The 25,850-nt window shown below is 46.3% G+C and overlaps 1 pseudogene; it reads right to left on the bottom strand.

Annotated features, from left to right (window-relative positions):
- Positions 1-23,986: 23,986 nt before the first annotated feature.
- On the bottom strand, positions 23,987-25,601 carry LOC123147457 (GDSL esterase/lipase At3g09930-like; annotated as a pseudogene).
- Positions 25,602-25,850: the final 249 nt, after the last annotated feature.

Raw genomic sequence — 25,850 nt, 5'->3', positions numbered from 1 at the left:
CGTTATGTTCTCACCCTCACTGATGACTTGAGTAGATATGGGTATGTCTACTTAATGAAACACAAGTCTGAGACCTTTGAAAAGTTCAAGGAATTTCAGAGTGAAGTTGAGAATCAACGTGACAGGAAAATCAAGTTTCTACGATCAGATCGTGGAGGAGAATACTTGAGTCACGAGTTTGGTACACACTTAAGAAAATGTGGAATAGTTTCACAACTCACGCCGCCTGGAACACCTCAGCGTAATGGTGTGTCCGAACGTCGTAATCGCACTCTATTAGATATGGTGCGATCTATGATGTCTCTTGCCGATTTACCACTATCTTTTTGGGGCTATGCTTTAGAGACTGCCGCATTCACTTTAAATAGGGCCCCGTCGAAATCCGTTGAGACGACACCGTATGAATTATGGTTTGGGAAGAAACCTAAGCTGTCATTTCTAAAAGTTTGGGGATGCGATGCTTATGTCAGGAAACTTCAACCTGAAAAGCTCGAACCCAAATCGGAAAAATGCGTCTTTATAGGATACCCTAAAGAAACTGTTGGGTATATCTTCTACCTCAGATCCGAAGGCAAGATCTTTGTTGCCAAGAATGGGTCCTTTCTGGAGAAAGAGTTTCTCTCGAAAGAAGTAAGTGGGAGGAAAGTAGAGCTTGATGAAGTATTACCTCTTGAACCGGAAAATGGCGCAACTCAAGAAAATGTTCCTGAGGTGCCTGCACCGACTAGAGAGGAAGTTAATGATAATGATCAAGATACTTCTGATCAAGCTCCTACTGAAATTCGAAGGTCCACGAGGACACGTTCCGCACCAGAGTGGTACGGCAACCCTGTCTTGGAAATCATGTTGTTAGACAACGGTGAACCTTCGAACTATGAAGAAGCGATGGCGGGTCCGGATTCCGACAAATGGCTAGAAGCCATGAAATCCGAGATAGGATCCATGTATGAAAACGAAGTATGGACTTTGATTGACTTGCCCATAGAACGGCGAGCCATAGAAAATAAATGGATCTTTAAGAAGAAGACAGACGCGGATGGTAATGTGACCATCTATAAAGCTCGGCTTGTCGCTAAGGGTCATCGACAAGTTCAAGGGATTGACTATGATGAGACTTTCTCACCAGTAGCGAAGCTGAAGTCCGTCCGAATCATGTTAGCAATTGCCGCATTTTATGATTATGAAATTTGGAAAATGGACGTCAAAACGGCATTCCTTAATGGTTTCCTTAAGGAAGAATTGTATATGATGCAGCCGGAAGGTTTTGTCGATCCTAAAAATGCTGACAAGGTGTGCAAGCTCCAACGCTCGATTTATGGGCTGGTGCAAGCATCTCGGAGTTGGAACATTCGTTTTGATGAGATGATCAAAGCGTTTGGGTTTACACAGACTTATGGAGAAGCCTGTGTTTACAAGAAAGTGAGTGGGAGATCTATAGCATTTCTCATACTATATGTAGATGACATACTTTTGATGGGAAATGATATAGAACTTTTGGACAGCATTAAGGCCTACTTGAATAAGAGTTTTTCAATGAAGGACCTTGGAGAAGCTGCTTATATATTAGGCATCAAGATCTATAGGGATAGATCAAGACGCCTCATAGGTCTTTCACAAAGCACATATCTTGATAAGATTTTGAAGAAGTTCAAAATGGATCAGTCCAAGAAAGGGTTCTTGCCTGTTTTGCAAGGTGTGAAATTGAGCTCAGCTCAATGTCCGACCACGGCAGCAGAGATAGAAGAGATGAGTGTCATCCCCTATGCCTCAGCCATAGGTTCTATTACGTATGCCATGCTGTGTACTAGACCTGATGTAAACCTTGCCGTAAGTTTGGTAGGAAGGTACCAAAGTAATCCCGGCAAGGAACACTGGACAGCGGTCAAGAATATCCTGAAGTACCTGAAAAGGACTAAGGAAATGTTTCTCGTTTATGGAGGTGACGAAGAGCTCGTCGTAAAAGGTTACGTCGACGCTAGCTTCGACACAGATCTGGATGACTCTAAGTCACAAACCGGATACGTGTATATTTTGAATGGTGGGGCAGTAAGTTGGTGCAGTTGCAAGCAGAGCGTCGTGGCGGGATCTACATGTGAAGCGGAGTACATGGCAGCCTCGGAGGCAGCACATGAAGCAATATGGGTGAAGGAGTTCATCACCGACCTAGGAGTCATACCCAATGCGTCGGGGCCGATCAAGCTCTTCTGTGACAACACTGGAGCTATTGCACTTGCCAAGGAGCCCAGGTTTCACAAGAAGACAAGGCACATCAAGCGTCGCTTCAACTCCATCCGTGAAAATGTTCAAGATGGAGACATAGAGATTTGTAAAGTACATACGGACCTGAATGTAGCAGATCCGTTGACTAAACCTCTCCCAAGAGCAAAACATGATCAACACCAGAATTCCATGGGTGTTCGATTCATCACAATGTAACTAGATTATTGACTCTAGTGCAAGTGGGAGACTGTTGGAAATATGCCCTAGAGGCAATAATAAAAGCATTATTATTATATTTCTTTGTTCATGATAATTGTCTTTATTCATGCTATATTTGTGTTATCCGGAAATCGTAATACATGTGTGAATAACAGACACCAACATGTCCCTAGTAAGCCTCTAGTTGACTAGCTCGTTGATCAATAGATAGTCATGGTTTCCTGGCTATGGACATTGGATGTCATTGATAACGGGATCACATCATTAGGATAATGATGTGATGGACAAGACCCAATCCTAAACATAGCACAAGATCGTATAGTTCGTTTGCTAGAGTTTTGCAATGTCAAAGTATCTCTTCCTTCGACCATGAGATCGTATAACTCCTGGATACCGTAGGAGTGCTTTGGGTGTATCAAACGTCACAACGTAACTGGGTGACTATAAAGGTGCACTACAGGTATCTCCGAAAGTATCTATTGTTTTATATGGATCGAGACTGGGATTTGTCACTCCGTATGACGGAGAGATATCACTGGGCCCACTCAAGTAATGCATCATCATAATGAGCTCAAAGTGACCAAGTGTTTGGTCACGGGATCATGCATTACGGTACGAGTAAAGTGACTTGCCGGTAACAAGATTGAACGAGGTATTGGGATACCGACGATCGAATCTCGGGCAAGTAACATATCGATTGACAAAGGGAATTGCATACGGGGTTGATTAAATCCTCGACATCGTGGTTCATCCGATGAGATCATCGTGGAGCATGTGGGAGCCAACATGGGTATCCAGATCCCGCTGTTGGTTATTGACCGGAGAACGATCTCGGTCATGTCTACATGTCTCCCGAACCCGTAGGGTCTACACACTTAAGGTTCAGTTACGCTAGGGTTGTAGGGATATGTATATGCAGTAACCCGAATGTTGTTCGGAGTCCCGGATGAGATCCCGGACGTCACGAGGAGTTCCGGAATGGTCCGGAGGTAAAGATTTATATATGGAAAGTCCTGTTTCGGGCATCGGGACAAGTTTCGGGGTTATCGGTATTGTACCGGGACCACCGGAGGGGTCCCGAGGGCCCACCGGGTGGGGCCACGCATCCCCGGGGGCCACATGGGCTGTAGGGGGTGCGCCTTGGCCTGCTTGGGCCAAGGGCACCAGCCCCACATAGGCCCATGCGCCTAGGGTTCAAGGGGGCAAGAGTCCTAGGAGGGTAAGGCACCTCCTAGGTGCCTTGGGGGGGAGGGAAACCCCCCTTGGCCGCCGCACCCCCTAGGAGATTGGATCTCCTAGGGCCGGCCACCCCCCCTTGGCACCCCTATATATAGTGGGGGAGAGGAGGGACTTCATACCTTGAGTCCTTGGCCTTTGGTTGCCTCCTTCTCCCTCCCCAACACCTCCTCCATCTCCTTATTGCTTAGCGAAGCTCTGCCGGAGTACTGCAGCTCCATCAACACCACGCCGTCGTGCTGCTGCTGGTGCCATCTCCCTCAACCTCTCCTCCCTCCCTTGCTGGATCAAGAAGGAGGAGACGTGGCTGTTCCGTACGTGTGTTGAACGCGGAGGTGCCGTCCGTTCGGTGCTAGGATCTCCGGTGATTCGAATCACGTCGTGTTCGACTACATCATCCCCGTTCTTTGAACGCTTCCGCTCGCGATCTACAAGGTACGTAGATGCATCAAATGACTCGTTGCTAGATGAACTCCTAGATGATCTTGGTGAAACGAGTAGGAAAATTTTTGTTTTCTGCAACGTTACCCATCAGTGGCATCATGAGCTAGGTCTAAGCGTAGTTCTTCTTGCACGAGTAGAACACAATTGGTTGTGGGCGTAGATTTGTCAACTTTCTTGCCGCTACTAGTCTTATCTTGCTTCAGCGGTATTGTGGGATGAAGCGGCCCGGACCAACCTTACACGTACGCTTACGTGAGACCGGTTCCACCGACTAACATGCACAAGTTGCATAAGGTGGCTGGCGGGTGTCTGTCTCTCCTACTTTAGTTGAAGCGGATTCGATGAAAAGGGTCCTTATGAAGGGTAAATAGAAGTTGACAAATCACGTTGTGGTTTCACGTAGGTAAGAAAACGTTCTTGCTAGAACCCTACTTCAGCCACGTAAAACTTGCAAACAACAATTAGAGGACGTCTAACTTGTTTTTGCAGCAAGTGCTTTGTGATATGATATGGCCAAAGTTGTGATGAATGATGAATGATCTATATGTCATGTATGAGATGTTCATGCTATTGTAATAGGAATCACGACTTGCATGTCGATGAGTATGACAACCGGCAGGAGCCATAGGAGTTGTCTTTATTTTTTGTATGACCTGCGTGTCATTAAAGAACGCCATGTAAACTACTTTACTTTATTACTAAACGTGTTAGTCATAGAAGTAGAAGTAGTCGTTGGCGTGACAACTTCATGAAGACACGATGATGGAGATCATGATGATGGAGATCATGGTGTCGTGCCGGTGACAAGATGATCATGGAGCCCCGAAGATGAAGATCAAAGGAGCTATATGATATTGGCCATATCATGTCACTACTTTATATAATTGCATGCGATGTTTATTATGTTTTATGCATCTTGTTTACTTAGAACGACGGTAGTAAATAAGATGATCCCTTACAAAAATTTCAAGAAGTGTTCTCCCCTAACTGTGCACCGTTGCTACAGTTCGTCGTTTCGAAGCACCACGTGATGATCGGGTGTGATAGATTCTTACGTTCACATACAACGGGTGTAAGACAGTTTTACACAGCGAAAACACTTAGGGTTAACTTGACGAGCCTAGCATGTACAGACATGGCCTCGGAACACGGAGACCGAAAGGTCGAACACGAGTCGTATGGAAGATACGATCTACATGAGAATGTTCACCGACGATGACTAGTCCGTCTCACGTGATGATCGGACACGGCCTAGTCGACTCGGATCGTGTAACACTTAGATGACCAAAGGGATGTCAAATCTGAGTGGGAGTTCATTATAATTTGATTAGATGAACTTAATTATCATGAACTTAGTCTAAATTTTTACAATATGTCTTGTAGATCAAATGGCCAACGTAGTCCTCAACTTCAACGCGTTCCTAGAGAAAACCAAGCTGAAAGACGATGGCAGCAACTATACGGACTGGGTCCGGAACCTGAGGATCATCCTCATAGCTGCCAAGAAAGATTATGTCCTACAAGCACCGCTAGGTGATGCACCTGTTCTCCCTACGGAACAAGACGTTATGAACGCTTGGCAGGCACGTTCCGATGACTACTCCCTCGTTCAGTGCGGCATGCTTTACAGCCTAGAGCCGGGGCTCCAAAAGCGTTTTGAGAGACATGGAGCATATGAGATGTTCGAAGAGCTGAAAATGGTTTTCCAAGCTCATGCCCGGGTTGAGAGATATGAAGTCTCCGACAAATTCTTCAGCTGTAAGATGGAGGAAAACAGTTCTGTCAGTGAGCACATACTCACTATGTCTGGGTTGCATAACCGCTTGACTCAGCTGGGAGTTAATCTCCCGGATGATGCGGTCATTGACAGAATCCTCCAGTCGCTTCCACCAAGCTACAAGAGCTTTGTGATGAACTTCAATATGCAGGGGATGGAAAAGACCATTCCTGAAGTATTTGCTATGCTGAAATCAGCAGAGGTAGAAGTCAGAAAGGAACATCAAGTGTTGATGATCAATAAAACCACTAAGTTCAAGAAGGGCAAGGGTAAAAAGAACTTCAAGAAGGACGGCAAGGTAGTTGCCGCGCCCAGCAAGCAAGCTGCCGGGAAGAAGCCAAAGAATGGACCCAAGCCCGAGACTGAGTGTTTTTATTGCAAGGAAAGTGGTCACTGGAAGCGGAACTGCCCCAAATACTTAGCGGACAAGAAGGCCGGCAAAACCAAAGGTATATTTGATACATGTAATTGATGTGTACCTTACCAGTAATCGTAGTAACTCCTGGGTATTTGATACCGGTGCCGTTGCTCATATTTGTAACACACAACAGGAGCTGCGGAATAAACGGAGACTGGCGAAGGACGAGGTGACGATGCGCGTCGGGAATGGTTCCAAGGTCGATGTGATCGCCGTCGGCACGCTACCTCTACATTTACCTACGGGATTAGTTTTGAACCTCAATAATTGTTATTTTGTGCCAAGTTTGAGCATGAACATTGTATCAGGATCTCGTTTAATTCGAGATGGCTACTCATTTAAATCCGAGAATAATGGTTGTTCTATTTATATGAGAGATATGTTTTATGGTCATGCTCCGATGGTGAATGGTTTATTTTTTATGAATCTCGAGCGTAATGCTACACATATTCATAGTGTAAGTACCAAAAGATGTAAGATTGATAGTGATAGTCCCACATACTTGTGGCACTGCCGCCTCGGTCACATAGGTGTCAAACGCATGAAGAAGCTCCATACTGATGGACTTTTAGAGTCTCTTGATTACGAATCATTTGACACGTGCGAACCATGCCTCATGGGTAAAATGACCAAGACTCCATTCTCAGGAACAATGGAGAGAGCAACCAACTTATTGGAAATCATACATACTGATGTGTGCGGTCCAATGAGTGTTGAGGCTCGCGGTGGCTATCGTTATGTTCTCACCCTCACTGATGACTTGAGTAGATATGGGTATGTCTACTTAATGAAACACAAGTCTGAGACCTTTGAAAAGTTCAAGGAATTTCAGAGTGAAGTTGAGAATCAACGTGACAGGAAAATCAAGTTTCTACGATCAGATCGTGGAGGAGAATACTTGAGTCACGAGTTTGGTACACACTTAAGAAAATGTGGAATAGTTTCACAACTCACGCCGCCTGGAACACCTCAGCGTAATGGTGTGTCCGAACGTCGTAAGCGCACTCTATTAGATATGGTGCGATCTATGATGTCTCTTGCCGATTTACCACTATCTTTTTGGGGCTATGCTTTAGAGACTGCCGCATTCACTTTAAATAGGGCCCCGTCGAAATCCGTTGAGACGACACCGTATGAATTATGGTTTGGGAAGAAACCTAAGCTGTCATTTCTAAAAGTTTGGGGATGCGATGCTTATGTCAGGAAACTTCAACCTGAAAAGCTCGAACCCAAATCGGAAAAATGCGTCTTCATAGGATACCCTAAAGAAACTGTTGGGTATATCTTCTACCTCAGATCCGAAGGCAAGATCTTTGTTGCCAAGAATGGGTCCTTTCTGGAGAAAGAGTTTCTCTCGAAAGAAGTAAGTGGGAGGAAAGTAGAGCTTGATGAAGTATTACCTCTTGAACCGGAAAATGGCGCAACTCAAGAAAATGTTCCTGAGGTGCCTGCACCGACTAGAGAGGAAGTTAATGATAATGATCAAGATACTTCTGATCAAGCTCCTACTAAAATTCGAAGGTCCACGAGGACACGTTCCGCACCAGAGTGGTACGGCAACCCTGTCTTGGAAATCATGTTGTTAGACAATGATGAACCTTCGAACTATGAAGAAGCGATGGCGGGTCCGGATTCCGACAAATGGCTAGAAGCCATGAAATCCGAGATAGGATCCATGTATGAAAACGAAGTATGGACTTTGACTGACTTGCCCGTAGAACGGCGAGCCATAGAAAATAAATGGATCTTTAAGAAGAAGACAGACGCGGATGGTAATGTGACCATCTATAAAGCTCGGCTTGTCGCTAAGGGTTATCGACAAGTTCAAGGGGTTGACTACGATGAGACTTTCTCACCGGTAGCGAAGCTGAAGTCCGTCCGAATCATGTTAGCAATTGCCGCATTTTATGATTATGAAATTTGGCAAATGGACGTCAAAACAGCATTCCTTAATGGTTTCCTTAAGGAAGAATTGTATATGATGCAGCCGGAAGGTTTTGTCGATCCTAAAAATGCTGACAAGGTGTGCAAGCTCCAACGCTCGATTTATGGGCTGGTGCAAGCATCTCGGAGTTGGAACATTCGTTTTGATGAGATGATCAAAGCGTTTGGGTTTACACAGACTTATGGAGAAGCCTGTGTTTACAAGAAAGTGAGTGGGAGCTCTATAGCATTTCTCATACTATATGTAGATGACATACTTTTGATGGGAAATGATATAGAACTTTTGGACAGTATTAAGGCCTACTTGAATAAGAGTTTTTCAATGAAGGACCTTGGAGAAGCTGCTTATATATTAGGCATCAAGATCTATAGGGATAGATCAAGACGCCTCATAGGTCTTTCACAAAGCACATATCTTGATAAGATTTTGAAGAAGTTCAAAATGGATCAGTCCAAGAAAGGGTTCTTGCCTGTTTTGCAAGGTGTGAAATTGAGCTCAGCTCAATGTCCGACCACGGCAGAAGATATAGAAGAGATGAGCGTCATCCCCTATGCCTCAGCCATAGGTTCTATTATGTATGCCATGCTGTGTACCAGACCTGATGTTAACCTTGCCGTAAGTTTGGTAGGAAGGTACCAAAGTAATCCTGGCAAGGAACACTGGACAGCGGTCAAGAATATCCTGAAGTACCTGAAAAGGACTAAGGAAATGTTTCTCGTTTATGGAGGTGACGAAGAGCTCGTCGTAAAAGGTTACGTCAACGCTAGCTTCGACACAGATCTGGATGACTCTAAGTCACAAACCGGATACGTGTATATTTTGAATGGTGGGGCAGTAAGCTGGTGCAGTTGCAAGCAGAGCGTCGTGGCGGGATCTACATGTGAAGCGGAGTACATGGCAGCCTCGGAGGCAGCACATGAAGCAATATGGGTGAAGGAGTTCATCACCGACCTAGAGTCATACCCAATGCGTCGGGGCCGATCAAGCTCTTCTGTGACAACACTGGAGCTATTGCACTTGCCAAGGAGCCCAGGTTTCACAAGAAGACAAGGCACATCAAGCGTCGCTTCAACTCCATCCGTGAAAATGTTCAAGATGGAGACATAGAGATTTGTAAAGTACATACGGACCTGAATGTAGCAGATCCGTTGACTAAACCTCTCCCAAGAGCAAAACATGATCAACACCAGAATTCCATGGGTGTTCGATTCATCACAATGTAACTAGATTATTGACTCTAGTGCAAGTGGGAGACTGTTGGAAATATGCCCTAGAGGCAATAATAAAAGCATTATTATTATATTTCTTTGTTCATGATAATTGTCTTTATTCATGCTATAATTGTGTTATCCGGAAATCGTAATACATGTGTGAATAACAGACACCAACATGTCCCTAGTAAGCCTCTAGTTGACTAGCTCGTTGATCAATAGATAGTCATGGTTTCCTGGCTATGGACATTAGATGTCATTGATAACGGGATCACATCATTAGGATAATGATGTGATGGACAAGACCCAATCCTAAACGTAGCACAAGATCGTATAGTTCGTTTGCTAGAGTTTTTGCAATGTCAAAGTATCTCTTCCTTCGACCATGAGATCGTATAACTCCTGGATACCGTAGGAGTGCTTTGGGTGTATCAAACGTCACAACGTAACTGGGTGACTATAAAGGTGCACTACAGGTATCTCCGAAAGTATCTATTGTTTTATATGGATCGAGACTGGGATTTGTCACTCCGTATGACGGAGAGATATCACTGGGCCCACTCAAGTAATGCATCATCATAATGAGCTCAAAGTGACCAAGTGTTTGGTCACGGGATCATGCATTACGGTACGAGTAAAGTGACTTGCCGGTAACAAGATTGAACGAGGTATTGGGATACCGACGATCGAATCTCGGGCAAGTAACATATCGATTGACAAAGGGAATTGCATACGGGGTTGATTAAATCCTCGACATCGTGGTTCATCCGATGAGATCATCGTGGAGCATGTGGGAGCCAACATGGGTATCCAGATCCCGCTGTTGGTTATTGACCGGAGAGCGATCTCGGTCATGTCTACATGTCTCCCGAACCCGTAGGGTCTACACACTTAAGGTTCAGTTACGCTAGGGTTGTAGGGATATGTATATGCAGTAACCCGAATGTTGTTCGGAGTCCCGGGTGAGATCCCGGACGTCACGAGGAGTTCCGGAATGGTCCGGAGGTAAAGATTTATATATGGAAAGTCCTGTTTCGGGCATCGGGACAAGTTTCGGGGTTATCGGTATTGTACCGGGACCACCGGAGGGGTCCCGGGGGCCCACCGGGTGGGGCCACCCATCCCCGGGGGCCACATGGACTGTAGGGGGTGCGCCTTGGCCTGCTTGGGCCAAGGGCACCAGCCCCACATAGGCCCATGCGCCTAGGGTTCAAGGGGGCAAGAGTCCTAGGAGGGTAAGGCACCTCCTAGGTGCCTTGGGGGGGAGGGAAACCCCCCTTGGCCGCCGCACCCCCTAGGAGATTGGATCTCCTAGGGCCGGCCACCCCCCCTTGGCACCCCTATATATAGTGGGGGAGAGGAGGGACTTCATACCTTGAGTCCTTGGCCTTTGGTTGCCTCCTTCTCCCTCCCCAACACCTCCTCCATCTCCTTATTGCTTAGCGAAGCTCTGCCGGAGTACTGCAGCTCCATCAACACCACGCCGTCGTGCTGCTGCTGGTGCCATCTCCCTCAACCTCTCCTCCCTCCCTTGCTGGATCAAGAAGGAGGAGACGTGGCTGTTCCGTACGTGTGTTGAACGCGGAGGTGCCGTCCGTTCGGTGCTAGGATCTCCGGTGATTCGAATCACGTCGTGTTCGACTACATCATCCCCGTTCTTTGAACGCTTCCGCTCGCGATCTACAAGGTACGTAGATGCATCAAATGACTCGTTGCTAGATGAACTCCTAGATGATCTTGGTGAAACGAGTAGGAAAATTTTTGTTTTCTGCAACGTTACCCATCACGCTGGAAGTCAGAGACAGGAGGTAGAGCGGCTTCGTCCTGCACGGAGCTTTGTTGGAGATGTCAAGTCATGCCTGAGTGACAGGTGCTACGCTTGGTCATGCCTGGTCGGCAGGTGCTACGCACGACAAATCCACCAAGGGCTTCAAGCTGTGTCGGCTGGGGGTACTTGGTAGCATGGCGCTGAGGTGTATCAATGGCGACCGCGACGTGTTCAGCTGTTTGCGTGCAGGGAGGAGGTGCCGTTGGGCGCCATGGTGGCGTCGACGATAGCTGGACCGAGCAAGGTTTATGCATCAGTATAGTTCTGAAGATGGAGCAGTGGAAGTTGGCGGCGGCGGCCTCTGAGAGCACGCCGGACCAGTGTGTGCCCCAGAACCGGCAAGTGGCTAGGTTGGGATCTCAGGTCTTAAATGTTAGGCTTGGCTGCGATGTCTGTTTGGTATTATGCCCAAGCTATCTGCGCCCCTTCATTAACTGGATAGGTGTAGCGACAGTCTGTTGCTTAGACGGCGGCTTTAGTCTTACTGTTGTATGACTTTGTAAGGTTTTGTGAAAATAATTAATAAAGTGGCCGTATGCATCGTCCAGATGCAGGCCGGGGGTCATCCTCCTTTTCTAAAAAAAAGAAGATAGCTGTCATAGTGTACTTACAATTGACATAATCTAACAAATGCATTTGTCATGGTCTTAGAAAATTAAAAATTTAGGTTGCCGTGGACACATAGCAAGTTTTGAATTTTGATCTCTAAGAACATGGCAATTATTAGAGAACGTGAAAGTGTGCCATGATCCATACAATGAACTTACCATGGTCGATTAAAGACGAACTTTGCCATAGTATAACTTCATTTTTTGCAATGGTCCATAAAGTGAAATTGCCATGGTCTAGGGAGAAAAAAGGTTGCCATTGTCCCAAACTTTTTTGCTATGGTCTATACGGTGAAATTGTTGTGATACATAAAGCAAATTTGCCATGGTCCATAATAGAAAGAGTTTGACATTTCTGAAGAAAATATGCCCTATAGGCAAGAATAAAGTTGTTATTTTATATTTCCTTATTTCATGATAAATGTTTATTATTCATGCTAGAATTTTATTAACCGAAAACTTAATACATGTGTGGATACATAGACAAAACACCGTGTCCCTAGTAAGCCTCTACTAGACTAGCTCGTTAATCAAAGATGGTTAAGTTTCTTAACCATATACATGTGTTATCATTTGATGGACGGGATCACAATATTAGGAGAATGATGTGATGGACAAGACCCATTCGTTAGCTTAGCATTATGATCGTTCAGTTTTATTGCTATTGTTTTCTTCATGTCAAATACATATTCCTTCGACTATGAGATTATGCAACTCCTGAATACCTGAGGAATGCCTTATGTGCTATCAAACATCTCAACGTAACTGTATGATTATAAAGATGCTCTACAGGTATCTTCGAAGGTGTTTGTTGGGTTGGCATAGATCAATTTGAAACATGAGCATTACTAATTGGTCTCTTCTGCTGCTTATCAGAGATGGGGGGAGGCCGCCACCGCAGGCTGTGCTCTGCCACACCGGAATACGAGTTGGATGCTTTCGAGTTCTTCAGTATCATACTTGAGAATTCATCCAGGAGGCAGGTATGTAAAAGGAGAGATCTCCCCTTCACCCATCTATTTATGATAACTCTGTTGTTTGCTACATCACTCCTTGTCCCATGCTGCAGAGGCTGCCTGACATTTTTATGAAGATGCTAGACGACAATCGATCAAAGAATGTGAAGCTGCGACAGGCCGGCAGCGGGCTTCGCAGGCATTGGGACGTCCAGCTGGTGATCAGGTACGGCCACATGTACCTGTGTCGTGGCTAACGATGGGTAAGAGATGGTGGTGGCTCATGATGGGCAAAAGATGATGGTGGCTGAGGATGACCAAGCGATGGTGATGCCTGAAAATTGCAGAAAAAAATAAACTTCATGAAATTGATTATGAGCAAATATTTTACAAGGTTGCAAAGTTTGGTCACCAAATAACATCAAATGATCTCCATACTAAACGGTATTTAAATTCTTCCTCTGCACCCATGTTTCAGATTTTTATGTTTTAGCATAAACTTTGCTTTTTTTCTTACAGAGCTCCTCAAATGTCATAACCGAAGCTACAAAGTTAAAGATTCTTTTGATTTGTTTTACTAAGTTCTCGGTCATGCGTGTAGGGGCGGTGCATTGTTCGTCGGTGTAGGAAGACCACACTCTTAATATTGCTATAATGGCCTTACGTAAGAAAACATGAACCTCGACTTGTGATCTCGGCCACCTCGGTGATGCCGAAATCGCCGCCGGCTCCGTATCCATCTAGCATGAACCTAAACAGGTGGGGAGAGATGGCGTTCATTTATCTTACTGCAGCAATGAGCTTGCGTGTGTCCATCAACCTGGGCCGCTTCTATGCCTTAGGATTTGGTGTTAGACTGTATATACACATGGACTCTTGTACACACATTGTATTGTATCCTTTGGTACCTCTATATAATGAGATAGCCACATCCCGTTTAGGGTGTTGAGCAGTTTCCCAAACTATATGTTTTACATGGTATCAGTTTGGGCTTTCGATGTCTTCCGCTGCCCCGCCGCCGCCGCCTCGGCTTCTTCCAACGCCGCCACTGTTGCGTCGGCCCAAGCGCCGGCCTCCGCCGTTGCCCCTTCGTCGCCCTTCATGGCGCCCCGCCCGCTGGCTACAGCCTGGTGGCAGGCTCAGCCGCCGGCGGGACCCCCGCGGGTCCTCTGATCGGATCGAGCGGGCCGGGCGACCTGCCCCCACAGGTCTCCTCCGGCGGACCTTCCTCGACCATTGCTTCTGCGCCGCAGGTTTTTCATGGTCCTGCACCCGCACATGGCGCGGCTCCTCTGCCGATCTACGGCGCTCCCTGCTATGGCGCCCCTGCACCAATCTTCGGTGCCATGCCGCCGTCTTCGTCTGCCTGGCCGGCGCCCTACGGCGTGCTGTCGATGCAGTCCTATGCGGGGCCGTCGCACTCCCAACCCTATGCGGTGCCGCCGTCCTCACTGTCCTACGGGGCTGCACCTCCTGCGCCCCCCGGATCCCCAATCAGATCGGGCGATGCTGCTCCTGGCGCCTACCCTTCCTCGCCGTGTGTTGGCGCGCCTCTGGAGATCGCCTCTCACCCGGAGACGGACCCTTTGATGGATTCCTACGCACCACCGACACAGGCTCATGCGGATCGTATAGCGGCGCCGTCGCCGTTTTACTTCTCGCACCTCCTTTCGGTGAAGCTTACGTCGGACAATTACTTCTCATGGCGGGCTCAGGTGCTACCTCTCCTCCGAAGCCACTACCTAGAGGGATACGTTGATGGCTCCATACCGTGTCCGCCGCCGTACCATCCGGCGTATCACGTGTGGGTGGCTCAGGATCAGGCGATCCTCTCTGCCATCCAGTCATCGCTCACTCCGAGCGTGTCGTCGCTCGTCATCTTCGCCGCGACGTCTCGGGATGCTTGGTCAGCGCTTCACAGCAGCTTCGCCTCCCAACCTTAGGCGCGTGCTCATGCTATACGCACCGAGTTGGGGGAGACAAAACTCGGCGGCCTCACCATCACGGAGTACTTCACCAAGATGTCTGGTCTCGCCAACACCTTGGCCTCGATTGGTCAGCCGCTTGGAGATGAGGACTTCACCACCGACGTGCTCAGCGACCTTGATGACGATTATGACAATCTCATCGAGAATATCCATGGTCGTGAGGCGCCGCTTCCACCATGAGAGCTCTATGCGTGTCTTCTTGGCCGTGAACAGCGCATCAAAGCGCGTCATGCCTCTCCGAGCTTCGTCTCCGCCAACGCCGCGACCCGTGGTAAACCACAGAAGCAGTCGCCGCTTCGTGGGAAGCCGGCAGCCTCATCCCCGCAGGCTCCGCGGGGCGCCGCGCCATCCATCACTGGCGGTGCCAGGCCAATGGCTTGTTGTCCCTATTGTGGCGCTCAGCAGGCCTGTCAGCTGTGTGGCATTGAGCGCCACATCACCTCCCACTGTCGTCGACGCTATAAGCAAGATTTTCTCAGCCTGGGCAATAATAGCAAAGGGAATGAAAAACAGGCTGCTGTAGTGACAAGTCATGAACATGGGCGCACTCCGTCCTACTCCATTGATCCTACATCGTATATGGACATGGGAGCCACGAACCACCTCACCAACGAGATGGACAAGCTCTCCACTCAGGAACCATATCGTGGTCATGATCAGGTGCACACCGTCAATGGAGCAGGTATGCGCATCTCCCATGTTGGTCAGGCCTCACTTCTTGCACACAACTTTCGAAAGATGCATCTTTCCAATGTTCTTCGAGTTTCCACTGCTACACGTAGTTTGTTGTCTATTCCTCAACTTACTCATGATAATAATGTCCTTGCTGAGTTCCATCCTTTTTGTTTCTTTATCAAGGATTGGGACACGAGGGCCTTTCTGCTTAGTGGCCGTCTTCGCCCACATCTCCTATGCAGTCTTCTCCTCAGGCGTTCATCAGTGTTCGTGTGTCACCTATACATTGGCATGCGCGCCTTGCTCACCATGCTGCTCCTATAGTTCGTCATGTGCTACATCATCATGAACTACCAGTTGTGTCCAATAAAACTGCTGAAACTATTTGTGATGCCTGTCAGCAGGGCAAGAGTCACCAACTTCCGTTTTGAGCTTGTGTTTTCTGACGTATGGGGTCATGCCCAAACGTCTGTGAGTGGCCACAATTATTATGTCAGTTTCATTGATGCTTATAGCCGGTTTACTTGGCTCCATCTTATTAAGCGAAAGTATGATGTGTTCGATGTTTTTATTCAGTTTCAAGCACACGTTGAGCGCCTCCTTAAGCAGAAAATTATTCATGTTGAATCTGACTGGGGGGATATCACAACCTCAACATGTTTTTCAACAAACTTGGTATTTTGCACCATGTGTCTTATCCTCATACACATCAGCAGAATGGAACCGCTGAATGTAAGCATGGTCATCTTGTAGAAACTGGCCTTACTTTGCTAGCTCATGCCTCGGTTCCATTTAGATTCTGGAGTGATGCTTTCTCCATCGCCTGTTTTTTGATAAACAGGCTTCCCTTACGACTTCTGAATATGAAAACCCCGCTTGAACTCTTGCTCAATGAAATCCCAGATTACACATTCCTCAAAGTGTTTGGGTGTGCATGTTGGCCCCATTTGCGTCCGTACAACAAACATAAGCTAGAGTTTCGGTCTAAAAAGTGTGTCTTTCTTGGATATAGTTCCCTTCACAAAGGGTACAAATGCCTGCACATTCCCACCAATCGCGTCTACGTATCTCGTGACGTTGTGTTTGATGAGAATGTATTTCCTTTTCATGCACTTCCGAACTACTCTAACACTCCTATGCCACCTGCTCACTCTACCATACCTTCGCCTGATCAATTTGTGGATGTTGCAAATGCTCCTGTGTTGCTTCCTAATCATACTACAGGTATTGGACGTGGTGCTCGTCTTGAGCTACTTGATGAACAGGCGCCGGATGATGCTCCGAATCGGGGCGTGGTTCCTATGCATGGGACATGCATGATGGGGGCACCCATCAGCCCGTGGATGCTGCACCCGCAGTCGCCCCGCGGGCGCCGACCTCGCTCGTCTCGGTGGTTGCTTCGCCTAGGCGGGCTGCCACCTCGTCAGGCCCAGCAGCTGTTTCTCCTGCACTGGCCGACCTCACCCCGGCTCTTGGTGGGCTAGCCTCGCAGGGCCCATCGCCACCCGCCTCCCCGGCTCTAGATGGGCCGGCCGCACAGGGCTTGATGCCGCCTGCCTCCCCGTTGCTAGGAGACTCTGGCGCGAGCTCGCAGGGTGCCTCGACCTCGCCTCTGTTGATGTTGTCGTTTGTGTCGACTCCGGCATCGTCAGCACAGCCCGCTGCTGTTGCTCTTTGTCCTCAAACACGCAGCTAGATGGGTGTTTTTCAGCCAAAGAAACGCATCGATGGGACTATCGCGTGGCTCGCTGCTTGCATGGCTCATACTGCTTCGGATCCCACTCCTGAGCCTCGCCATTTTCAGGCTGCACTGGATATTCCTCACTGGCGTGCCGCGATGGAACAGGAGTTTCAGGCCCTGCTGAAGAATGACACTTGGCACCTTGTTCCTCCAGTATCTGGTGTTAACATTATTGATTCCAAGTGGGTTTTCAAAGTCAAGAGACATGCTGATGGTTCTATTGAGCACTACAAGGCAAGGCTAGTTGCCAAGGGTTTCAAACAGAGGTATGGTCTTGATTATGAGGACATATTCAGTCCGGTTATCAAGCCCACTACCATTTGTTTGCTGCTATCTCTTGCTGTTACTCAAGGATGGTTCCTTCGTTAACTTGATGTGCAGAATGCATTTCTGCATGGAGTCTTGGAGGAGGAGGTGTATATGCGTCAGCCGCCGGGTTTTCTGGATCCTGCACGTCCTTATCATCTCTGTCATCTTGTTAAGGCGCTATATGGACTTAAGTAGGCTCCCCGTGCGTGGCATGCACGCCTCGGCTCTGTTCTTCGGGTGCTTGGGTTTCTTCCCTCCACTGTTGACACATCCCTGTTTCTTCTTCAGCGTCCTGAGGTTACGATGTATCTGCTGGTTTATGTTGATGATATCATCCTCATCAGTTTCTCCGATGCCTCCGCGGATCGTCTTGTGGCTACTTTGAGTGATGATTTTGCTGTCAAAGATTTAGGTGCTCTGCACTTCTTCTTAGGTCTGGAGGTTTCGCGGTCTTCTGTTGGGTTGACTCTTACTCAGAAGAAGTATTCTCTGGACTTGTTGCGTCGTGCTGGAATGCTGAAGTGTAAACATGCGATCACTCTGATGTCTGCTACTGATTGGCTGTCTGCTCTTGATGGAGACCTTCTTTCACCTGATGATGCTACTGAGTATCGCAGTCTGGTTGGTGGTCTGCAGTATCTTACTATCACCAGACCAGATGTCTCTTATGCAGTCAACCGTGTATGTCAGTATCTCCATGCACCCAGGACATCTCATTGGTCAGCTGTGAAGCGTATCCTACGTTATGTTTGTCTCACTGCTTCCTATGGTTTGCTTCTCCAGCCTGCGCCGTCTTATGAGATCTCAGCCTTTTCAGATGCAGATTGGGCTGGTAGTCCTGATGACAGGCGATCCACGGCGGATATGCAATGTTTCTTGGTCCTAACTTGATCGCCTGGAATGCTCGCAAGCAGGCTACGGTGTCTCGCCGCAGTACTGAAGCTGAGTACAAAGCAGTTGCTGATGCGACTGCTGAGATCATATGGGTTCAGTCCTTGTTGAGAGAATTGAGAGTCTCTTCTGCTCATCCTCCAGTGCTTTGGTGTGACAACATCGGTGCTACATATCTTTCGTCTAATCCGGTGTTTCATGCTCGGGCGAAACACATTGAGGTTGACTATCACTTTGTCCGAGAACGTGTTGCACAGAAGCTACTCAGTATCAGGTTCATCTCGTCAAAAGATCAACTTGCTCACATCTTCACGAAGCCTCTTCCACAACAACAGTTTGTAGGCTGTAGGCGCAATCTTAACTTGCTAATTTGTACTTCAGGCCATAGTTAAGATTGAGGGAGGGTGTTAGATTGTATATACACATGGACTCTTGTACACACATTGTATTGTATCCTTTGGTACCTCTATATAATGAGATAGCCACACCCTATTTAGGGTGTCGAGCAGTTTCCCAAACTATATGTTTTACAACACACCCCATCATCGAGTTGACAGGAGTAGCGACGGATGTTGTCAAGATGGTGGCTCTACACTTACTGCATATTACTTTGTATGGTCTTGGTGAATAATTAATAAAAAGTTGCATGCATCACCCTGATGCAAAGGCCGGGGGGTCATCCTCCTTTTTAAAAAAAATGTGTACATGACCTGGCAAGTGCATGTTATTCCATGTTGTAAAACTCTTCTTTCTGTCAATTGGAAGATACGCAATCTTTGTGTATTCACCAAAAAACAAAGACCTATATGTAGATTGCATTGATGCGGCTACAAAGATAGGGAAGGTCGAGGTTGGACACTGCCTCGAAGAGAAGCGAACGATGTAGCTCTTTTTTTTCTGAAAAAAGAAGAGGGATCCCGAAGGATTCCTGGTGTTTATTCATCCATTACTAGTAAACAGCAAGAAATACAGGTAGGACCCTGAGGAAACTGGAAATTACAAACAATTCCTTGGATTTTGCAACAAGGACCCCAGACTGAAAAAGAAAAAAGTGATTGGGTCCTCCGCTGCCCATTGAGATCCACCTCGCCGTCGCCAGGGATCACAGGTACACATTTTATGTGCCGGCTCTACGAAACATGTTTCCTTGGCCTCTGCTTGCCCCGTGCAGCCGTGATCTTTGTATTGCATCTATCGACATTGTCTCTCCATCAAGTGCCACATTGATGATGTAATACGTTGTTAGTAAGGAAACGATGCCCAAATATGTACACTCATATATGTACTAGGAAATCATTCGTTTCTGTCTTTGCATCCTTTGTTGGTAGATTTCTAGTAGGATAAACTGAACGAATCTTCAAGCCAGCAAATTGATATTATCTGCCCTAATTTGCCGGATATTTTCTAAGTACAGATGTACCAATGGCCTAGGAGCATTGGCCCAGCCAGCAGGGTCTTTAACTCACATTGCCCTTCCGGTGCTCTGACAGCAATCGGGTGTACCCATCGCTCAGTCATAAGCATAGGTCAAGCTTTGCTAGTCAGATCACAATTCACACAGAGACTCAGAATCCGTCATACCATGCATGCTTTCAATTTACACCACCATCAAAGCGAGCTTTATGGCTGTGTCTTGTGAATTACTGAGCTTTAATGTGTCAAATTGACGGTGATCTGCACGTCGTACATTCTTGGCCTAACTTGAAACACAAGGTCATTCCTCAGTTCTCACTGCTACTTCAAGCACCCTACACAACTTGAGAGTTTGGAAAAAAATGGATTCCTGATACAGCATTGTTTGGATCACGCGCCTAAATGTATATCGTCTATATTTTTTATCATTTACACCATCGGTTGTGTTTCACTACTCGGTTTTGTCACTAGGAATTTCAACTGCTCAAAAATGCCATCGCTTCATCAGGCGTATGCTAAAAAATGCCACTGGACATCATTATTTTCCGCTCAAATCCCGTTTGCCATGTCATAATTACCAAAATACCGATAGAACAACACCAGCTCTCCCTCTATCTCACTACAATAAAGTTTGGGTCCCACTTGATCCCAATAGCGTTCTTATTTTCTCTAAAATTATTTGCCTACTTACTCCTGTCAAGTGTGGTCCACATTTATCATTGTGAGATAGAGAGAGCTGACATCTGGGTATAGGGGTATTTTCGGCATATAACATGGTCAACGAGTTTGACCTGAAAATAACGATGGCTAATGGCATTTTTGAGCAAACATGTAATGGAACGATGGCATTTTTGAGATATCTAATGGCATTTTTGAGCAAGCATCTCACGGAATGATGGCATTTTTTAGTAGTAGTAATTTCTAATGGCAAAACTGAGTAGTGAGACATAACTAATGGCATAAGTTATAAAAACCTATTTTTTAAGAATTATTTTGCAACACACATCTCATCAAGCGAGCCGAGCACGCCTCCAGAACTGCAACACACGTCTTGTTGCCGAAATATTTCTGCAACATATGTCTTGTTGCAGAATTTTTTTTGCAACAGCTGTTTTGTTGCAAAAACAATTGCAACTAGGGTTTTGTTGCAACTTTTTCTGCAACTGATGTCTTGTTGCAGAAAATTTCCGCAACAAAGGTTTTATTGCAAAACTATACCCGTCGTAGACCATTACAACACCGCATATGTTTATGAAACATAGCCTCTGTTTTGAAAGCGTGTTCGACAAAAAACGGCATGCAAGTCGTCATTTGAACGCGTGTCATGCAGCGAAGGTGACGTACATGGCCACTACGATCCGCCGGATGACGCTCAGCTTTTCCCGGTAAATAATATGCACCAGATTTGAATACACTCCCAACTAATTCCGTTTTCTGTGGAAACAATCTTGGCCACCTAAACAGGAGCGGACAAGAAGGGACGGAGTAAGTTATAGTTAAGTACGAGTACACATACATAAGTCTATCTTGCGAAATCAACGGTGCTGTTCGTGTCAGCGCCGATTAAATACGTGAGAAACTGCATTGCTTGTTAACCTGCACGTTAGCACTAAGTACACCTACACTAAGTACACGCCGATTAAATACGTGACAAACTGCATTGCTTGTTAAACTGCATCACTGTATCTATTGTCTGCGAATACACACAACAAAAAATCATCCGGCCATTGTTGATACATTGACTACAGTACATACATGATTTAGCACATAAATAGTAGGCAATATCTTGAGTTAGCACACAAGATTTCAAGTGGGTTAGAAATACATAAACATTCGCTTATTTTAAAATGATTATTTTAGTTGTTGTTGTTGGACCACATTATAAGTTCCTAGGGATTAATTGGTGAGACAAATGATGTTGGTTTCAACATGACAAATGATCAATCGAATTTGTAGAATAACGCCAACATAGTTTTACTGTTTGAAGAAATATTATTTTGACTTGCAATTTAAATTTGATTTTTGACTGTAATTTTTATCAAATGGCACTTAAGCTTAGCAAAACATGATGATATGGCATCATTAGAGGAAAAACATTGTAGCTTAATTATAGGGGCATTATAAAATGAAACTTTTTCTTGTATAATGGAAACATTTTCTTAGCAAAGAAACCTTTTCGCATTAATGTTTTCAATAATTTATGTGCGAGGTCCGATAGAGCTTCCAATAAATATAATAAATAACATAAGATGGTTTACTACTCATATTTGACATGTTTATTGGATATATAATAAATATGCAGGTCACTTAGCCTGCAACCCAGAGCAGTTGACTGATTATTATTCAAGACTACACGAAGCATCAAGTTCAAAAGGTGCAGCTAGGCACTACCAGTGGGTCTTTGTATTTTGTGATTGATGTGATAACAATGGTATCCGTGAATATGTTGGCTTATTTTCCCCTTCTTTCCGGTATCATCAACTCAACTCCATGCATATTGGGTTATGGAGCCACTGTTTTTCTGGTGTTTCTAGTGATGATACAGAAGTAGTGGATTTGCAAATTTATTATATACACCAGCAGGAAGGAAAGTCACATATTGTTGCAACTTTCTCCCCCAGTTGCAATCCTAATAAATATGTTTGCACTCAACTATTTAAGAAAATGTTGTTGCTTCGACCACAGAGATTACACACGTATTCCTCTATTGTTCACCATCTATATTTCAGCGAGGTTTGGAATGTCATATGCTGGGGGGGGGGGGGGGGGGGGGGGGGGGGGGCAATGCCCCCCTTGAGCTGCATATTTTTTCTTCTCCCCTGGCATCATGCGCTAGCTCTTGGCCCTGACAGCGCCATACTAGAGTCATTATCCTTCTTGTTTCAGAGATCACTGACACTTGGTTGTTGAGTCAGGCACGGAACTGATCGCTCTACAATGAGCAAGCCTATGACATATTTCTGCATAAAAGCATACTGGACAGTACACAAAAGAAGGGGCTTGTCACCTTTCTTGTGGACCCACTGAACCCCAAATCCTCACGAGACAAGAAGCACGCTGTCGTCTGCATTTTGGACTCCTTTGTGTAGAAGCATATAACCTCCGGTTATAGTGACACAAAGTACATCTCTCTAATCACCACCTCAACCAAAGCAGTAACCACATTGATCAGAATGTTGGGCTGGACAGTCAAGGAAGATGCAAACATCAAGCTATTTGCCACAAAGGCCATCACTCGTATTGCTCTGTATCTACATATTGTCGGGATCCCTGGAACCATGCAAAAAATCTCTTTTCTTGATGCCCAAGACAATAGATGACATGAAACAAAGAAATTCATGAAGAGATCCTCGGTCTTTGCCGTCTACATGGACCTGTGCACGCATGAACCATTGGTTGACACTGAAACGTGGATTGGTTATTGAGAGGAATGAAGATGAGGTTGTGCATTGTACGGAACCACAAGGTTCGGGCAAGGGTAAGTTCTGTTTTACATTGTATTGTACATTATACACACGTGGCGTACGGCTTACAATCGCTATTGTCATAGGGCCACCAACTCAGACGAGCACGACCACCTGGTTTGTGGTGCGGGCCACGACGACACTCGGCTTTGACCCAAATTTTTATATACGCCGAACTTTTGCATACGCGAGTGTTTTTGTAGCTGTGTTACGGGATGTGTCGTTGTACGCCAAGACACCTGTAAATATCCCACCATTGATGTTTCAGGCTGGTATAGCCTACTAATATCCGGCCCCTTTTCCTCTGCTTAATGGGATTGTCGTCCTTTGACACCCATGGGCCATCTAGTCTCCGGGTTGCTATGTTCTGGACATAGTGCCAGCGCGCCCGTCCAAGTAGTGCCGTTCCTTTCTTCTCATTTCATGTAACTACATACACGACCATCTTTCTAACAGGAATAAACCATTAGCCGGTTCATGTTTCATACATAAAGAGTACTAGTACTAAACTAAAAGTTAGGCAGTGAAAGAAAAACTCGCAAGCTTCTTCCCAAATACGCATACTATATGTGTAGAGCTAACCTATAAGAAATTGCACCAACTAGCTAGCAATTAATCTAGAAAGTCTTCAAACTACAAGGCATCATGGAACATAGGCCCGATCTAGGAACTCCTTCAAAGGTTGTTCTAGCTACTTCATCACGGCTTTCCATCCAGCATGTGTCGGATGCACCTCGTCCCAGTAGAAGAGCTGGTCTGGATTTTCGCATAATTCATAGAGGGGATCCCCTGTATCGTCGCTGTCCACAGAACCCCGTATCAAAGAAACCCTCGCAACATGGGGCCAGGTTGGTGTTGAACTTGTTGGACTGATCCGACCCTTCACCTGCATGCACATGAAAATTGTATGTATAAATAGTCCCAACACGTGTTGAATCAAGCTCATACACTAGAAACCAGATTTAGTTTACCACGTTCACGCATGGATATATGCAAGTACTTACCTGGGGCATGATTGATGATGTCGGTGAAGGCGGTGTACAGGTCCAGCATGTAGGCGTTATTCTTTTTGCCCATCAACTGCTTTAGATTTTTGTTATGCACGGACGCGGCGTAGTTGGCAAGAAGGTCACATGTGGTGTAGTTGTTCGTACTAGTCCTCAAAGGCGTGCAACCAATGGGATGCATGTTGTTGACTAGCACCTTTTTCACACCAAGCTTTTGTATTTGCACGACGTTCTTCACAATCTCTGTCGTCACGTTCCCAATGTAAGTATCGATCTGCATGCAAGAAAAGTTAATCAGTAAGGTTGGTATCGATAATAATATAAATTGATGGGTGGTTCGTGTTTAATTTGGACGTGTGATGAGTCCGGCTACTACTTACGTCCTCGAAGCTACTCAAGAAGGAGTTCTTGATGTCGGCGCCGCTCATGTAGTCATTGCCGGAGATGGCGACAAGCGCGACGGAGTGGCGAAGCTGCTCTTTCGAGATGATTCCGCTGTTGATTAGTCTTGTGAAAGACTTAACCTGCGCGGCAAGAGTTGGCACCTTCTTCTAGAACACGCCGGCGCCACCGGTAGCGAAGGTCATGCCGGTTGGATCAACGGATTGATCTAGCGTGTGCATGTACGCCGGAGGGGCTGCATTGAGGCCCAGGATCCTTGCTGCAAGTTCGGCGCCATAGATATGCTCTATTAGTTTTAGATTTAGATGTGCTTATAAGTATGATTATACATGTCGTAGTACACTACTGATAATCTAAAACAAATTCGACCTAGCAAGCTAAATAATATATATAGAATAATAAATAAATTACCGATAAGTCGGATTGAATCCGGTAGTTGGAGAAGCGGCCGGTTGGAACGGCAGCTGCGGAGCCACGAGAGTTGAGATAAGAGCCGTAGGGGTAGCTCCACTGACGCGAGAGATCAGACTCGGGCTGACCACCGGGCAGCTTCGGGAGGTTGCCGTTGTCGGCAAAGTCGTCGCCGAAGACGAACATGCTGGTCCACTGCTGGTTCTTTGATGACTCCTTGGCGGGAGGTGTGCCTCGAGCCTCCACGCGAGCGGCTGTCCATGTAGAGTAGATCGATCATGTGTGTCAGCAATTGCGTGCATGCATACAGTGATGCAGAAGACGAAGAAGGTTTCCCAAACGAATATGAAAAAGAAACAAGGAGGTACTAGTAGATAGTATACCATCGAAGAGAAGCACGACGAGGAGAAGGCACACAACAGCCGGACGAAGCTTCATGGTTGCCTTGCTTGCACCGGCCGGCGTGGCGGCGTAGGAGGCGAGTTGGCGTGCCCGTGCGTACGTGTGGAAGGAGCGCTCGCTATGGGAGGCGGGTACTTCGATTGATAGGTGTGGCCGTGTATATATATATATATATATATATATAGACGAGTGATGGGCGCCGGTGCGCCGGCCCAAATTTGGGCCAGTCGTACCTGCATCGTACGATTAAACAATCAGCAGCCGCACGATTCACTTCTTCCTTTC

Source organism: Triticum aestivum, chromosome 7A (genome assembly GCF_018294505.1).
Source record: "Triticum aestivum cultivar Chinese Spring chromosome 7A, IWGSC CS RefSeq v2.1, whole genome shotgun sequence".
Classification (NCBI taxonomy): Eukaryota; Viridiplantae; Streptophyta; class Magnoliopsida; order Poales; family Poaceae; genus Triticum; species Triticum aestivum.
Note: the sequence above shows the minus strand (reverse complement) of the source record. Positions and strands in the feature narration are given on the sequence as shown.